Genomic DNA, 16542 nt, shown 5'->3' with positions numbered 1-16542 from the left:
ACCGCTCTCTACATTGTCCTTGACCCGCATGTCCCTTCCATAGCCATTGCAGTGCCGCTTCGATTGTACATTAGGGATAGGTGGCAGCACACTGCAAGAAAGTGTTGCTTGAACCCAGAACTAAGAAAAAACGAGGTGGCACTCAAGAAATAAATATTTAGATAGCGTTTGACACTGATGTCGAAAGAGACCACCTCGACGACGACGCACTGTCGCTGGACACTGCAGGCTGTGAAACCACCGATACTGACAGCGTTTATCAAGAAGCACTTTGTGATTTCTGAGTGAGTCATTTACCGTAGTTATTGGGTCAATCTCCTGTGTGACGTTCTCTTCGCAATGGTGGGTCACTTCGAGCGCACTTGATGCAAAATAGTTTTTAAATTGAACTAAAATCAAAATCTTTCTCATGTCATGCATGTAGTGCAACTTTTGTGGCCACATGCTGCAATCAGGATCGACGAGAGGATGGAAAACGTGCTGTCGTGGCTACTAGCCGCGCCACTCATTTGTTGAATGAGCCGTTCCCTTACCAACGGCATCATTGTTGACAAATTCTACAATGTTGCGAAAAGCATGGGCATTCGTATAGTGGGACTCAACCTACAAAATTCAAGATAGCCAACATTCAGCACTTTCAAAGATTCAGGAAATGCGCACACCACGTTCCTGGTGACGCATGCAATCATGATAACGCCACATGCTACACAACACCTGCGGTCTCGTGCAGCAACGACCCCGTTACTCGCTTGCGGTCTTTTTAGTATACGGCAAATCTGACAGGCAGGTGCACTATACGTACACTTTCAGTGCCCCCCCCCCCCCCCACGTTTTCTCTTGCATGCACAGTATTTCTCAAAGCCTAAGTGTTGCTTGGTCTCAGAGCTCAAGTGTAATGGTGGACGCTACGGTAAATATTGCGGTGGCGAGCGTTCAGCACTTTCTATGATTTGGGCATGTGTACAAGTCTTTGGGTGAGCCTGATGTCCATTTAAGTGAAACTGTGGATTTCATGCGGTCGAAGTGGCACAGGTAATGCGTTTCCGAGGCTTAGTGTTTTCTATCCTAGGAGCCAGGTAGAGCCTTTTCAGGACGCCATCTGGAGTTGCACAGTGCGTTCCCCCCTGATTAGAGGGCATTGTGATGAGGTGGGAAGGTTCTAGCTACTAAAGTTATAAAAAACAAAAGGAAAAATACATTTTTACAAAATACCATCATTAGGCACCTACAGATCTCAACTATCGCATTGGAAACTTGAGGAGAGTAATGTAAGCCAGATATTGTACAAATGGTCTTGTGTAGCGTTATGATGGTGATAATTCACATCCTTTTGAAACTTCGCGGGCCATGTAAAAGCGAAAAAAGACATGGAAAAGCGAACGACGCTGGTTAATGACTTACGGTGAGCGCATTTCTATCAAAATAACGGCCTGGGGTTATAAATTGATAGCCAATTAAACACGATTACATGCGTGCACTGTTTTTTACATTTTGTAGCTGTTTCCAGTAAGTAGAAGTGAATAATGGTTTCATTATACAAGTATTGCGAGTGGAGGTCTTTTAGAGTATAGATTCATGAGGATAATGGGATCGGGTGCACGTAACTGTAAAGTTAGTGAACGTGCATGGAGACACATTGAATACAAATAAGAAAATAGTTAATTAAACGTAAGTGTTGTATCCCTACAGTAGCAACTTCAGAAAGTAGGATGCATGAAAAAATGAAGTAAGACATGTCGAGAAATTTTGTGCAGAATGCTGTGCCGTATTAGTTTGGGCTAAGGCCTGCTACGCAATTATTTATGCGCCGGGTTATACAATGGGGGACCAGGCTTCTTGCAAACCACAAGCGTGGGACACAAGCATTGAATGACATCAACGTTGTCCATCAATTGAATAATACACATGTGTATGTCACGCATTATATGCACACATTCCGAAGCAACCAGGCACGGACGGGGACCCCAAAAAATTGCACTCAATTTTTTTATTAGTATAAGGTTTTTGCCTGTAGCTATTTGCATTCACGCATTATTTCAGGTGATAGTTCGACACTTGCATCGTCATTGTGCACTTTCGAGACTGCAGCGCGATCTACCAGGAAGACTACGAAGACTACGCCAGTATATGTGCCTGTCACGACACGCTCACCAGCGTCAACATCCACAACAACGGCTAGCACTATTAAAAGTGCAACAACTACAACAACCCCTACTAGTACAATTACTACTACTGCGACAAGTACGACGACAACTACAACAACCACTACCACTACCACTACGACGACGACGACAACTACCACTACGACAACGAGAACCACGACAACTACGACTACTACGACTACGACCACTACAACGACGACGACAACTAGTACCACGACTACTACGACTACAACAACCACAACTACGACTACTACTACGACTACTACGACCACTACTACTACTACGACGACAACAACAACGTGTAAGTGCAGTTTCGAAAATTGGTTTGATTTACTTACTATGATTTAAAAGAGTTTCTCGAAACGTTAACTATCAATACAGTAACTGCGTGTGCTACTACCAAGTGAATAACTTAATCACTACAACACTTACTAGTACCGCATTAGTCACTTCTTGCTGTGTCAGTTAACAGCGCAGCGAACAGCAATTACCAAAAAGTAGGGCTACACCTTTTTGGTTTATTTGTGTCATAGAAATCTTCATGCCAAGTGGCATTTAGTACAACAGCATGACCATGAACGTAAAAAAAAATGGTAAGGTTGGTCATTTTAACGTTCTAAAGCGTTCAGCAACGTGACACAAGTTGCCGAGAAAACAGCTTTGCCTTGTTACACTAGTTATTAGTCACTTGATACTTCATGCGAGTGCCTTGGTCAATACACACCACCACGATATCTTCAGAGACGCATCTATACATCTAGATATGAAGCCATAACACAGAGCACAAACGCGTACAGGTACAAGCAATATACCAAGGTATTAAGTCTAACAGCCACTTTTAAGCTTTAAAGGGACTAAAGCCAACTATTAAGTTGACGTTGATTGTTGAAATAGCGACCCAGAAACCTCGTATTGTAACTTTTTGTCAAGGAAACACCAATTTTGAAATAAAATCAAGTGTTCGTCGTTCGCACTTCAAATTACCCGCCTAAAGAAGCGGACTGACCCGACTAGATGGTACTAGAAGTGTTGAGTGGCTTGACCGCGCCTCACCGCTTGATGCCTTCCGCGTTGCCCGTAGCTGCGGCGCTGCAGTCGAATAGTACTGAAAGAGCCGCACGCCACGTGCAGGAACTGCTACGCGCTTTGGATTCTCCGGTGCGCTTTTAGGGGCGAAACTTCTTACAGCCGCATTCGTTCGTCCCTCGTAGCCGTTGTAGTATGTAACAAGTATAACATTTTGATCTCCAATGTGGTGTCGGTGAGGGATTTCTTTTGTGCGTTGTTGAACAATAAAAGACAGTGCTCAATGTACATGCCAATGGCTGCTAGTGGGGAATGAGAAACAGGAGAATTCTGCTTTTAGTTAACGTGCACGCTGCGATCCCCATTAGCAGCCATTGGCATGTACATTGAGCACTATCTGAGAAGAAAGGGTTGCTACGTTACACTCGCTGGGTGTAACCTCTTTAGTTTGAGAAAGGTTTAGCGAGCGCTGAGCCGCAGTGCCATGAATACAATGAACTTGTATATACCATGAATGAACTCGTGGTGGTTAAAGGTGGGAAGTAGATGCGAAGCGCAAGCCGTAAAAAAGTAAAAGCCCAATTCTCCTGTCTCTCATTTACCATTAGCAGCCATTCGCATGTACATTGAGCACTATCTGCCAGGAAAAGGTTGCTACTTCATACTCGCTGAGCGCAGCCTCTTTGCTTTTAGAAAGGTTTAGCGAGTGTTGGGCGGCAGTGCCATGAATACAGTGAACTAGTATATACCATGAACTCGAGATGGTTAAAGGTGGGAAGAAGACCCGAAGCGCAAGCCGTAAGAAAGTGTGCGTGTGCGCCCTCTCGTTTAAACATTGGAATGACCGCTGGATGGCGGTGCTTCTATATGGGGAATATATGATGAAAATATGAGAGATGGTGGTACTTGGAGTGTTGGATAGATGGACGAACGGACACACAGACAGATGCATGGATAGACGCATGAATGGACGCAGGGGCAGATGCATGGACGAACGCAGGGACGGACGCACGGATAGGCGGATGGACGCATGGACGGTCACCCAGAAGAACGCATGGACCGACGGAAGCAAGAACGAATGGACGGACGAATGCTTCGCCCCACTTTCCATCGTTCACTCTGTGGATATGCTGCCAATATTTTTTTTAATGTGAAGCATTTCTTAGCGAACTTCAGCTACTTTTAGCGTATCTATCTATCTATCTATCTATCTATCTATCTATCTATCTATCTATCTATCTATCTATCTATCTATCTATCTATCTATCTATCTATCTATCTATCTATCTATCTATCTATCTATCTATCTATCTATCTATCTATCTATCTATCCGCCTACGACTTTTAGCTCTAATGGCCATTTCGATAATGCTATCAGTACCAAACTTGGTATGGCGTTATTTTCCTGTATGAAAAACGTTTTTGACTAGCCATAACACAAAAATCATGATATGTTTGTCATGAATGTCATGATTTACATTTCATAATCCTGCTGCTCTTACGGTGGTTTCGTTCTCATGACGTGTTTCAGATCTCGCATGGTACGACATGATTGTATGGCGAACACAAGCAACAGATTCTAACATGAAAATCATGACATGCGTGTCATGTAACATCATGTGTTAATGCCACGCTCATGATGCGCTCGCAGCCATTTCGCTAACATCACATGTACCAAGTTTGGTAGTACGGTCTATGAATGGATGACGAAGGTATGCGACTGGTGCAAACGTAATAATCATGAGATACGTGTCATGTAACCACATGACTACATGCCATGCTCATGACGCGCTGGTGGCCATTTTACTGCCGTCACATTTACCAAATTTGGTATTATGGGACGTGAATGAATGATGAAGGTATGATAATGGGGCAAACATTACAAACATGAGATACGCGTCATGTAACAGCATGACTACATGCTACGCTCATGATGCGCTCGTCGCCGTTTCGCTAGCTTCACTTGTACCAAATTCGGTATTACGCGACTCGAACGGACGACATAGGTAAATGACACATCCAAACATGATAACCATGACGTGCGTGTCATGTAAACATGACTACATGCCACAGTCATGATGCGCTCACGGTAGTTTCGCTACAGCTTCACATATGCAATATTTGGTATTAAGTGACGCCAATGAAAGACGAGGGTATGCGAGTGGTGCAAACGTGATAATTATGAGATGTGTGTCATGTGAGAACACGACTACATGCCACAGTCAACGCGCCAGTACATTACGACGTGACCCGGTACACGTGCTCTCTGGCGTTCCATTTCGTGGCGGCACGCCGGCATGGCCACGCTGGGCGCCAGTCCTGCCATATACTCGCCGGCGCGCGCCATGCTGCGTTGCTTTGACGTATGCGCGTTTCAACGCATCCGGTGTTCCTCCGTCATGAAAAGAGGGCGAAGCAGTGTTGTATGGGTGACGCATCGCGCGAAATGCCGCATGTCGCATTTCGCGCCGGTTCCCATTGAGCCACGCCGATGGACGCTGGTCGCGTCGGTCGCGCCTAGCGTCATTTATAGAGTGCTCGCATTTTGCTAACGTAGCGTCACTGTGACCAGCGTACGTGCGGGTCAACGCTACATTAATTAATATTGGGCCTTTCATGATGCGCTCGCGGTCGTTTCGCTAGCTCTACATAGACTAAATTTGGTATCACGTGACTTTAATAGATGACGAAGTTGAACGAGACATCCAAACATGATAATAATGAGACGTAAATCATGTACGACATCATTTACCTCCACCTCGTAACATTGTGCGGGTTTTAAAGGGACATATCAACCTTTCTCAATCGTGCTTCGTATATAATGCATTCCCACTGTACGTGGGATCTGCCAAATTTGACTAGTCATTACATAAAAAAGTGTCAGCATATCCAAGAAGTGAATGATGGGAAGTGGGGCGAAAAATGCGTTAGTCCATCCCTTCTTGCTTCTGTCCGTCCATGCGTCCGTCTGTGTGACCGTCCATGCGTCCATCCGCCCATTCGTGCGTGCGTCTGTTCGTGCGTACGGACGTCAATCCAGGCGTCCGTCCCTGCTTTCGTCCATGCATCCGCTTCTGCGTCTGTCCATGTGTCCATCCATCTGTGCAGCCATCCGTGCGTCCGTCCATGCATCTGTCTGTGTGTCCGTTAGTCCATCTATTAAACACTCCAAGTACCACCATCTCGCATCTTTTCATCATATATTGCCCATATAGAAGCACCGCCATCCAGCAGACATTTCAAGGACTAAACGAGAGGTTGCACACGCACATTTTCTTACGGCTAGTGCTTCGTGCCTACTTCCCACCTTTAACCACATCGAGTTCATGGTACAGACCAGTTCTCTGTATTCATGGCACTGCGGCCCAACGCTCGCTAAACCTTTCTAAAACCAAGGAGGTTACGCCCAGTCAGTAAAACGTAGCAACCCTTCCTTGTCAGATAGTGCTCAATGTACATGCCAATGGCTGCTAATGGAGAATGAGAGACAGGAAAATTCGGCTTTTAGTTAACACGCACGCTGCGAATTTTTTATTGTTCAACAACGCACACGAGAAATCTCCCACCGGCACCACCTTACAGGTCAAAACGTAAGACTGGTTGCACACTACGATTACGACTACAACTACGAGGGACAAACGGGTGCCGCTTTAAGGAGCTTCGCCCCTACAATCATGACATGTATGTCATGAAAGTCATGACTTACATTTCATTGTCCTGAAGCTCTTGCGGTGGTTTCGTTCACATGGCATGTTGCAGAACTGGTATGGTATGGCATGATTTCACGGCGAAGACAAGCGACGGACCCTAACATGAAAATTATGACATGCGTGTCATGTAACAACTTGACTACATGCCACGCTCATGGTGCGCTCGCGGCCGTTTCGCTAGAGTCACATATACCAAATTTGGTATTACAGTAGGTGAATAGATGACGACGGTATGATACTCGTGCTAACATGATAATCATGACGTGCGTGGATATTTTCCTAGCTTCACATATGCCAAATTTGGTATCAAGTGATGCCAATAGAAGACGAAGGTATGTGAGTGGTGCAAAGATGATAATCATGAGATGCGTGTCATGTGAAAACATGACTACATGCCACAGTCAAGGCGCCAATACAATTCGACGTGACGCAGTGCACGTGCTCGGCGGTGTTCATTTCGCCGCGTCATGGCAGCATTTCCACGCCAGGTGTTATTTCTGCCATATCCTGGCAGGCACGTGCCGCTCTGCGTTGCTTTGACGCATGCACGTTTCAGCGTGTCCGGCGTCCCTTCGTCACGAAGAGAGAAAGACGCTGTGTTGTCCGGGTAGCACGTCGGCGCGAAATGCAACATGTCGCATTTCGCAGCGGTTGCCGTCGGGCCGCACCGACGGACGCTGGTCGCGCCTGGCGTTAGACGATAGAGTGCTCGCGTTTTGCTAACGTAGCGTCGCTGTGCCTAGCGTGCGCGCGCGTCAACGCTACATTGAGAATATTAGCCCATTTATGATCTGCTCGCGGCTGTTTTGCTTGCTGCACACATAGCAAATTTGGTGTTACGTGACGTCAATGAATGACAAAATATATGAATGTTGCAAGAATGGTAATCCTGACCCGCGTGTCTCGAGAAAACATGACAACATACCACTCTCATAGCGTGCTCGCGGCTGTGTCGCTAGCTCCACATATATTAAATTTTGTATCACGTGACGTGAACAGACGACGAAGGTCAACGACACATCAAGATGATAATCATGACACGGAAGTCATGTACGGCATCATTCACCTCAACCTCGTAACGTTGTGCTGATTTTAAAGTGACATATCAATATTTCTCCTTCGTGCTTCGCATACAATCGATTCCCACTGTACGTGGGATCTTCCAGCTTTTTTGATGCAGATTTCTTCGTACCTGCCCAACATTCTTGTCTAGCACAATGTCAAAACCCTTCAAGTTTGACACGCCAATCTACGGAAATTGAGCTTCAATAAACTCCTTTTGAAAGATCAAAAATTATTCATAAAGGGCGTTTCTTATTCTTATTTCTTTTCTCAACTCTTTTTTTTCTCGTTGAGCAGGCGTTTACAAAAATCACTGAGTCAATTTATTAGAAGTAAGCTGGGCTCATAAAGCTGTGAGATAGAAAAAAAAAATTGGCGCGCATATCCACGGAGTGAATGATAGAGAGTGGGGTGAAGCATTCATCGGTCCATTCATTCTTGCTTCCGTCCGTCCATGCGTCCATCTGTGTGACCATCCATGCGTTCATCCGCCCGTCCGTGCGTGCGTCTGTTCGTGCGTCTCTCCCTGCATTTGTCTATGCATCCGCCCCCTGCGTCCGTTCATGCGCCCATCCATGCACCTGTCTGTGTCTCCGTTCGTCCATCTATTCAAAACTCCAAGTACAACCATCTCGCATCTTTTCATCATATATTGCCCATATAGAAGCACCGCCATCCAGCGGACATTCCAAGGACTAAACGAGAGGTGGCACACGTACACTTTCTTACGGCTTGCGCTTCAAGTCTACTTCCCACCTTTAACCATCTCGAGTTCATGGTATATACTAGTTCACTGTATTCATGGCACTGTGGCCCAACGCTCGCTAAACCTTTCTAAAAGCAAGGAGGTTACACCCAGCGAGTATAACGTAGCAACCTTTTCCTGTCAGATAGTGCTCAATGTACATGCCAATGGCTGCTATTGGGAAATGAGAGACAGGAGAATTCGGCTTTTACTTTCTTACGGCTTGCGCTTCGTGTCTACTTCGCACCTTTGACCACCTCGAGTTCATTCATGCTATATACTCGTTCATTGTATTCATGGCACTGCGGTTCAATGCTCGCTAAACCTGTCTAAAAATAAGGAGGTTACACCCAGCAAGTATAACGTAGCATCCCTTTCTTGTCAGATAGTGCTCAATGTACATACCAGTGGCTGCTAATGGGGATTGCAGCGTGCGCATTAACTAAAAGCCGAATGCTCCTGTCTCTCATTCCCCATTAGCAGCCATTGACATGTACATTGAGCACTATTTTTATTGTTCAACAACGCACAGAAGAAATCTCTCACCGGCACCACCTTGGAGGTCAAGATGTTTTACTTGTTACACACTACAACGGTTACGAGGGACGAACGAGTGCCGCTATAAGAAACTTCGCCCCTAAAAAAAAAACACCGTGTCAGACGCACGCAGAACAAGGGGTTCGTAAGTAAAGATGGAAAAGGAAAGGAACACGAACCCCCTACACCACTAAATATTTTCGTAACTTTTCAGGGTATAATCAAACACGTATTCACATCGACCACCAATTGCCAACGTTGGTCGTCCTGCTGCAACCCTCCCCCTGCGCCAAAGGTTTACAGTTGGCGAAGCTGAATATAGCGTGCCTTTGTATCAATGCGCACTGTAAATTTCATCTTTTCGACAGTATGAGGTTTCAAAACTAGTTCAAGTCTAACGTAGTTGGATAAAAAATGGACGGCGTAAAAATAGCGGCTGTTGTAATTAAGGCTTCCATTGTGTGTGTGTGTGTGTGTGTGTGTGTTTGTGTGTGTGTGTGTTGTTTTCTGTGTACATATACACGCTATATGTCTCAAAACAAAATGCACCAATGCTTGCCTACACCTTTGACACTTAATAAAATAACTACACCTATTAAACATTGTCATAAATTTGCTCGCTTGCAACGGCATTACGCCAACAGAATGTTATGGTCGCAGCGCAATTTAGGCTGTTTATACAAAATGAGAACTGGATACAGTGAATTTCCGCAGAGTAAAAGACGGGCTACATATAGAACTGGCACTCTTTAATTTGGTTAAGGTAACGCCTTTCGCGTAGAGTTCCTGACTTGGAGATACAGGCGTTCTTTAAGCTCGGCTCCCTTACTCGGCCTCCTGGAGCTGGCATAAAAGAAGCAAAGTGAGCGTGAAAGCAGGAGGTTAAAACAAGAAAGCCTTTCAGAAAGCATTAATTATTATTTTTGACAAAACTGGCATGATAAAACAAAGTCGTCACCAATATAAAATGTGTGACAACATTACCTATAATCGGTTTATCATGAAACGATCGAGCTCATGTGGACTTGTATGAGGAACAGTGCTCATATAAACTGCCCACAAAACAAGCCCATGATTTATTCGCGGTTTTGATACTTCTCTCTTTTTAGTTCGCCAGTAGCCACTAATGATGTAGCGCAGCTCAAAGCGCTGCATGAGTGAAAAGCTAGGCGGATCCGAGGAAATTCTGATTGTACTACATGTTTTCTTTTTTTTTTGTTGGCCGGTTTTTCAAACAGTGAATGTCTCGACGCAATTTCAGTGTGTCTACATATTTGCTCGTGCACCATTGCGCTTAGCAGGTGTGCAGAGACTGATAAAGGCTCGAAACTTATATAACGCGCTAAAAACGGGCAAATACACGCTTCCACAGGCTACTCGCGCGTGCTCCTAATGCAGACGATTCTGAGATCTTCAGTACCATGCGACTCCAGCGCCGCCGCTACTGTCACCCGCATAAGAATCAGCTGAGATACGGCGTGGCCGGATGGATGGATTGATATGGCTGTACCCTTTAGATAGGGCGGTAGCTAATGCCACCAAGCCATAATACTTAGTTAACCAAAAACCAGGTATATTGTTTCCTTTAAATAGAGAGGTTGAAAACTGGAACTTTGCAGTGAAGCGTTTAATTTTCACTGGTGTCTTCACTCTAGCCGCCCATCAGATAACCTCCTTCTAGTTAATTTTACTCGCTGAAAGTCTATTTTGCTCTCCCTGTCCCTAAACCCCAGTGCTTTGAAAAACTCTGCGCCATCATCCTGAACTATAGGGTGAAGCCCTTTACAGAACTTTATCAAGTGTTCTGCAGTTTCGTCCTCCTCTCCACACGCACTGCATACCGTGTCTACCCTTTCGTATTTGGCCCGATGTGTCTTGGTTTGAAATACTCTCGTCCTCGCCTCAAACAGTAGAGAACTACCCCGAGTATTATAATAGATGCCTTCCTTGGTGATTTTCTGCCGTCTAGTTTATTCCTTTGCCCCCTTCTAGTACACTGTAACCGGACTGACTCATGTCACTGTTGCCGTGCACAACGTTGCCCGACTTTACTGCGCTAGTATTAGCAGACCAAAACCAGCGGGAGCCACAGCAGCAACAACGGCCTTTGATTAATTTCCTGCCATTGGCTCCAAGATTGCAGACGTTCCTTGTTTATCTGCGCCCCGCTAGATAGCACCACCGGTCCAATGTAACTGTGCGAAAATTGAATTTTCAAACCACTCGCGCCATTCCCTATAGTAAGGTTCGGTGGTTCTCTTTTCCATGAAAGAAACAGAAACGAACAAGCTGCATTTTATTGCGTCTCTTCATGCATAGAAGGTTCATCATTTAGTGCAGCTAAATTGATTATTAGTGAATAATTGTAGACGGTTCGTCTGATGTCATCAGAATCATTTTCAGAACGTCCTATTGTGGTGCATGCGGTATTGTACATTCACTTTAAAGGGTCCCTGCAACAGTTTTTTAACATGGTCTGAAAACGCTGCCGATCGGTAGTTAAGGCTTTTGACAACACGTGAGCCAAATATTATAGCACAGCACCCGGCCTGGAATTTACAATAAATTATCAAAGTCAACTAAACATTGCTGTTGTTCTCTCGACAAATCACGCATTAAGCCCAGAAATCACTCTTAGTAAGCCCATCTATCAGCCATTGGCCAATTTGAACATGGCGCGCTCAGTCGTTACAGAGATCGCCGAATGAGGCCGTCACTTGTTCATGCATGCGCACGCGATCGCACTGAAAGAACCACGTAATCGAAGAAAAAAAAGAAAACGTGCTTAAGCTTACCAGGCATGCGTAACGTTTTTTGTTTGCTCCTCCGATCTCTCCCTGCTTAGCTTCCAGCACTTTCGCTGGGACGAGAGAACAGAGATTGCGGTTGCAGCGTGTGACAACTCTTTGTAACTACACTCGTGCTGGACCGATTCTTAAAATTTTGGCGGCGTTAAATTCGTGAGGACCCACGCTTTTCCAGTCAAATAATTCCATGGTTACTCAAAAAAGTAGGTCAGGGTCCCTTTTATTTCTCGGTAAGTAGGGCACTGTTGATGATGTCATTTTGGATGTTGTCACACATTGAGCTTTCACGTTGACATAAGTTGTTATTTGACTTTAGTGTCCCTTTAAACAGCCCTACTAGGGAGTTGCGCAAATTATACTAGAGAAATTCCATGAACTTATATATAAGATCGATGTTTATTCTATGAATTCTATGAACCTATATATATGATGGAAATATATGAGCGATGTTTTGGACAGAGATTATTATACATTGCTACTTTCATACTCGTGCGCCACATGGAAGTACGCAAGAGTTATTCGAACATGCCAAAAAAGGTTACACTGTTCAAGAATTTGCGAAAGCACCTTCCCTGTTGCAGCATGACTAGGGCATCAGGGTTGCAAACCATGAGGTCGTATGGAAATGACGTTGGGTAATTTCATCATTTTGCTCCTCATTGATCAGCTTATAAGCGCTGAAATATCCAACTGTTGCATTCTGGGAAGATCCGAATTGGAACTTTCTCAATCCTATTGTCAGTAGCAATAAAGATGAAGGATAATACGTTAGCAATCCTTATGTTAAGATTGCTTTTTTATCGCGCTGTTTTTTCCCTCTCTCGATTGTCTCCCATCTATTCGTTGCGTGAAGGAGCTTTTAAAATTTGCGATGATGGTTCGCTTGAGTTATAAAGTTGGAAGCTTTACGTGCTGCATCATACTGGAAAATTGATGGTCGGAGTCAACGCGAGTCTTGCGAAAAATTATCATGATATAACGACGCAACCTCGGATGACGTTTTGGCATCACATATCAAAAGAAGTGTTGATGAAATCGTGAAGTCATTACGTCAGATCGTGGCGTCATCGTCATTCTTACACGGTCATATATGGGCCAACCCCAGAAGCCCCCCTTGCACCTCATTGTTGTAGAGCGTACAACGTTATCTGTTGTGTGTCATTTTTGCACGGTGCTGTTTCTTGGAGTAGAGTATATGAACAAAGTAGTGTGGGCTAAAATAGGGCAAGTTCGGCCTTGCGGTTGGGTATTTTCCAAAAACATGAAGTCAACGTTGCTAGGTCTCAGTGTTTTTGAATTATTCCGAAATTGGCATTCAGTGTACTAACTCTTGTGGTTCATTTTAAGCAAGGGATGCTAGTCCTGAAAAAAAAAGAAGTGGTTGTGGGAGAGTGGAGTGGGGGGCGCTTACTAGGTCACTGACGTTTATTTCGGATCTGCCGAAAAAAAGGAAGGGGTAGTATTTCCTTAAATTTTTACAGTAAATTGTAATCTGTGCGTGCCATTGACCACGCAGACGAAATTTCAGAAACTTTTGTCAGGCCTAAGTTGCCAAAATAAAAAAAAATGTTGCTTGAAATGCGTGATGACACGTGCACAGAGTTTGTAGCGCAATTTAAAAATGTACCTCAATATTCTCCACTAATAATGAACTTATGATAGTGAAACTTGCCATGTCAGATTTTTCGAGTGCGATTTCTCTATTTAAACAAAGTCATTGTTTCCCTTTAGTATCCTCTTATTGCTAACATGACAAAGCACGGTTGCATTCGGCGGAGGGCTCTCACATACGGCGCGGACTTGCACCGAAGAAAAGCAGCACAGACCCATACGGTTCTCATGACCTCTCCAGAAGCGCATCAGTGCTGCGGTTAGTTTGCGCTGAAGCATACCCAGCGGCATGCTTCCAAATACCTAGCGCGCAGCAACATCTTTGTGGGAGAGCACATTTTTCCTTAACAGTAATAAACAGTCGTCTTACCACCTGCAGTAAGAAAAGTTGCAAACTTTGAAGGTTGCTGGTTCGGTAGCTGTGAGCGGCAAGGTTTCTTCTCACATTTGTACCACAATTGCTACAAAATTGTGGCCACAAACCTTTTTTTCTCTTTAGTATCTGTTAGTTTCTATTGATAATGTGCCAAGAAAAAAAATGAGCCCTTCAGGTTTTCTTCAATTAATATTGTACTTCAGTTTGCTGTAAGCCTGAATACTAAGGATATTTATGTTTGATTTTTTTTTACATGCTCACTGCTCAGACCGACCAATCGATCCAAGCTACGTTAAAAGAGGTAAGTGATCTTATTTTATTCGGAATCTTGGGTGACCAGTCTGTTTACGTTGGACATCCTGGACTGAACAGGCAAAGATAAAAAAAAATCCAAAAGACAACAAACACGAAGTTTGATGATTCAAACACTTGTAGATCTAATGTGCCTGTTGAGATGAATGGACACGGTAGCATCTTCACAGACAAGAAACATATTACAGGCATTGTCTTTCAGCATTGCAAAACGCCCTGGCTATTTCTGGGCGAGCAGTTGTCACAAAACGAGCGCTCAAAAAGGGCGCCCCGCCAAATTCTTGCGACGAAGCGCCGGAGTGACGCCTGGAGGTCAACGATAAAAAAAAGGAAACAAACATCCAAAGACTCCCCGGGCGCGCGTCTCTCTTCCTCGGAAGCGTAGGTTCGCCGACGAAACCTCCTCGCATCGGCGGCCGAGCAAGCCCTAGAAAGTTCTCGATGGAAGGGGGCGTGGTGATGCAGGGTTGCGTCATCTTTCGCGGACGGCCCTCGTACCGTCTCGCCCTTTCCCCAGCCTTCGCTGCGTGTCGCGCCGACGAAATGATGAGATCTTTCTGGAATCTTGCGCGCAAGGTATTTAATCCAGCAGCAGAGATGGGAGATCAGGAGAAGAAGGAAGTTAGCGCCAGCGTGCGTGGGGTTATTCCGCCACGTCTGTCGGCGAAGGTTTTCTCCGTAGTGACAAAGCAGGAGAAGAAAAAAGTATGCGCCAGAGTGCGTAGGGTGTTCCGCCTTGTGGACGAAGCCATTTGTCTTCCGTGACAAAGGAGGAGAAGAAGAGATTTTCCACCTGAGGGGTGAAGACTCGAGCTACAGGCAAGAGTGTGTGTCTACCGCTATCGAGCGAAGACGCGTGGCAACAGCTGCGTGTGTGAAGCCGACGTGTTTCCGGCGAAGAAGTTTGAAGCTTGGAGAGCGGCCAATCGAAGACGCGAGGTTTCCTGGAAGAGAAACTTCGGGGGTAGCGGAACGACAACAATGCTAGACTTTGAGTGAGTGATTCTCGGAAGAGTATCATTCAGACTTTTGTTCCAAGAACTTTGGAGTTTTCTAACTCTTTAGTCTTTAAGTAACTTGGTTGTTCGATGCATGCGACTGCATTGTATTGCTTATTGTTGTCTGTGTCCGTTGTTTCGAGTGTGGCTGATTGTACTGTGTAGTACATTGTTTGAATGGTGACATATTGTATTCAACTATTGTCGAGTGTGCATACTTGTGTATCGTTTTGATCTGCCATAACTGAGAATATAATTTTGTTTGGTTTATCAACGCTCGGCTCTGACTTGTTCTTTGGGCCACAACCGGGGTCCACTGGCGCGCCAAATAGGACCACTTCTAAATTGTCCACGCTTTCGTGGTGCGGTTCGCGGGGCCGATACTTCGGCCCTTGGAATTAGCCCGGGGATCGCCTCCCTAATTAACGGGACCTGTGACAGCAGTCTACAAACCTTGTACAGTATACAATCACAAAACCTAAGAGAACGTGTCATTTTTGTGGTTACTCAACCACAATAACTTCGCATTGAAATACAGCTGGTTTTGCAAATCACACATTCTTCGATTTTATTTTGCTTCTTCTGCAAGTGTCTACGCCATGACTTCAATCCGATGCTTCTCCTAATAAATGTTGCATAAGCCAATTCACAGGGAAATCCAAGTCAGACTGGAATTTTTATTTCACCGTACTACGTTCATCCGCACTAATGCTATATGGAATACTTGCCCACTTTGTCTTGCTATCAACGATACCGTGAAGTTCCCGCATGTGCCTTCCGAATACGCGAATACCAAGACCTGATAATTTTGGTCGGTGAGACTTTTGAATATTGTCTGAAAAAAAAACCTCTTTTATTGTTATTTGTTTCTTAGTAAAAACACATTTAAGTCTTTGGAGCTGACGCACTGATGCATCGTATGTTGTCCATGAAATAGCGTCCTATTGCCGACCACCGGCATTAGACAAATTATGTGAGAAATTTTGTTCTGTGCTTTTATTTTGCTTTGTTGGGTTCATTTTTCAGATCTTCATGGGCTCCTGTGCCAGACGCATGCTACAGCCTTCCTGGCAGTCGTTATACCGTTAAGCTGTGACTTCGTCATGGTAGACGTATCGGTTTCGATCCCGCGGCAACACCCCACGTACCCGTACGTGGCGACTGTTGACATTATTCCAGGTATGGTGTACGTACAG

General features: G+C 44.9%; 1 long non-coding RNA gene across 1 annotated transcript; it reads left to right on the top strand.

Moving 5' to 3' along the window:
* The first annotated feature begins 2063 nt into the window (after positions 1 to 2063).
* Positions 2064 to 16519, top strand: LOC142795600 (uncharacterized). Its single transcript, XR_012893188.1, has 3 exons — positions 2064 to 2463; positions 14305 to 14337; positions 16373 to 16519. It is a non-coding gene; the product is annotated as an uncharacterized LOC142795600 (long non-coding RNA).
* The last annotated feature ends 23 nt before the right edge of the window (positions 16520 to 16542 follow it).

Source organism: Rhipicephalus microplus, chromosome 1 (assembly GCF_043290135.1).
Source record: "Rhipicephalus microplus isolate Deutch F79 chromosome 1, USDA_Rmic, whole genome shotgun sequence".
NCBI classification, from domain to species: domain Eukaryota; kingdom Metazoa; phylum Arthropoda; class Arachnida; order Ixodida; family Ixodidae; genus Rhipicephalus; species Rhipicephalus microplus.
The sequence above is the reverse complement of the archived record's forward strand: the minus strand, read 5'-3'. Positions and strand labels throughout refer to the sequence as shown.